Consider the following 2,796-nt stretch of genomic DNA (forward strand, 5'->3'; position numbering starts at 1 on the left):
TGTTGTTTTAATTTGCATTTCTCTTATGGCTAAAGATCGGGAACATTTTCTCATATGTTTGTTGGCCATTCATTTCTGTGTCTGTTCATGACACAGAGAGTGGTGGCTGTACTCAACAGAAACAGGTATCCATCCAGTTTGGGGGTACTGGTCACTCTTCATTTCTTCCCACCTCACTACCTTTGCAGCTGGTCTTTGGCCCCTGTGAGTTTCCCAGATTTCCATTCCTGTCCCTTACTGGAGTGGAAATTCTTGTTTCTCCCACAGAGTAGTTGGCAATTTGAACTACTGACTTTGTAGTTAGCAACCCAAGGCACAACCACGATGACACCAGAGCTCCTGAAGGAGGCCTAGTGGTTAGCGTTTGAATGCTTTCAGACACAACTCCAGGACATATCTCAATTCACCTTTAAAAAGTGCGTGGTCATCATTTAAGGGGGCCCAGGTTGCGCTATTGCAGAGGACAACTAAGCGAAAGACCGGCATTTACACCCACCAGTGACTCCACTGGAAGAAGAGGAGGCTACACCCACAAGGATTTGCAGTTTGGAACCCCGATATAGGGTCAGTACGAGTCAGAATTGACTCGACGGCAGTGGGTTTGGGTTTGGACTTTAGAATGCACATCATGATCATGCACATGATTCTTTAAAATACCTGCCCTGCATGGACTAGGAACTACATACGCACAGAAAACATCTGCTGAAGAGTGCATAGACACCTTTGTCACTCAGGATCAGGCCCTCAGCATTGATACAGCATGACCCATAACTTTAACCAGCTGCTTCCACAACTAACACAGTTCGAGACCCGGGCACTCTGCCACTTACCCAACATGGAAGGCAGATGCAGCTGCCAGGAGTGGAGAGAATGTATGCTTAGTGTGGTCGTCACCTAATCTGGTGTCCATTTAAGGATTAAGAGTGTAGGGGTGGAGTCTGGTCTGTCAATCTGGAGATAGCCAATGAGACTTCTGTGTGGGCATGGCCTTCTCCTGAGAATTCTGGGAAATCTGGTACTTCCTCCTTGGAGGCGGAAGACATCTCTCTCTTTGCTACTCTCTGGGAGACATTTGCAGAAGACAAGGCACATGGACGCAACCAAACCTCGGAAGACGGAGAAGCCACCGAGAGGCCCCTGCCAGCGCTAAGATGCTTACAACGCTTACAACTGGACCCAAAGACTTTCTACCCACTGGCTCATCATCATCATGCATTTGGCTTCATTGCATGTGTTTCATGAGTCTGAAGAGGACTTTATAGATTGGTATTGGACATATGGGCTAATATCGACTTATAGACCTGATCAGGACTGAGCTGGGATGTTTTCTCAATGTTCAATTCCTCTTGTATATATGCATATGCACGTTTATGAATTTGTTTCTCTAGTCTACCCAAACTAACACATTTAAGTACGAGAAAAGACAAATCAATTAATATGTCAAACTCCTTTCTCTAAGCATGAATGCAGTAGATTCTTGCTTAATGACGTACTATTTCTCAGTGGAATTGCGGGTCCTTTTCCTGTTTCTCCTTATACTTCCGTTTGTAGGTCCAGAGGTGCTTACATTAGCACATCATCTCAAGAACTATACGTGGCAATCCCAAGGAATATTTTGCAATATCGAATAACTTATATTGCATCCAAACACACCTACATGCATTATACACAGAGTGTGATACTGAGTTTTTACATCGAGTGCTAGAAAGACAAATAGTTTTATGAAGTTTTATCAATGATTCAAAACTTGACTTCTACAACATTAGCTTTATTTAAACTTTCAAAACTTCTACATGAAAATTCGTTATGATTTTTATATTTCTATATATGTACATGTAAAAATATATTTAAACTATATGTTTTGAATGCAATATGTGTTTTAGATCTTTAGAAGATTGCTATGAATAGAATATAAACCATGTGAAAATCACATAATTGGTGATTTTTCACTGAAGTTAAGGCAAGAAAATAAATTCAAGGAAATAAGCATATTGTAACTGATGAATTATGTATGTATTCATCTTATTCTCATGCAAATATCACTAGTTCATCAAGAGGACTCTTAGACATGTGCTTTAATAATTAAACCCCGTCATCTTTGGTATTTTGCCAACTATCACTCATTAAAAGAAAAGTAGTGAAGTTTTATGCATATTTGGTATTACTGTTTTGAGAGTGTGTATATTTGCCAAGGTAGGAAGATAGAGGCCATTGTAGCTGGCTGTTTGCTACTTGACATATAACCTAAGTATTTAGACATATGGTCAGTAGGCATCCATTTGCACTCTTGCCCCACGACTCAGAATTGTTATGGTGGATAAGATTTTACTCTCTACCGAAAGATTTCTCCTTGAAAATACCTTCTGAACTCAAAATCATAAAAGGGACCAAGCCTACTGGTTGGATAGAGACGGGTGAAACGCTCAAGATTATGGCCGTTCAGGTCTGTAACTGAACTCACTCATACCCTACCCCCAAGTTAGACTAACAATTTAAGATCAAAAGGCGTGCTTTTACCCAAGGACCCTGGTCAGAAGGTTTAGAAAGAAAGAGGGAGTGGGATACATGAAGGTACCTTGAGGAGATTGCCATGGATTTGTTGAAATAGGTGCAAATTACTGAATACAAAATTGATGATCTGCTCTGTACACCCTCACGTAGTATAAATGTTTTTGTTTTTTAAATCATTTTATTGAGGGCTCAGATAACTCTTATCACAATCCACACATACATCCATTGTGTGAAGCACATTTGTACATTTGTTGCCATCATCATTCTCAAAACATTTGCTTTCTA

This window comes from Echinops telfairi, unplaced genomic scaffold, assembly GCF_000313985.2.
Source record: "Echinops telfairi isolate 266 unplaced genomic scaffold, ASM31398v2 ScPeMD7_8;HRSCAF=38, whole genome shotgun sequence".
Taxonomy (NCBI): Eukaryota; Metazoa; Chordata; class Mammalia; order Afrosoricida; family Tenrecidae; genus Echinops; species Echinops telfairi.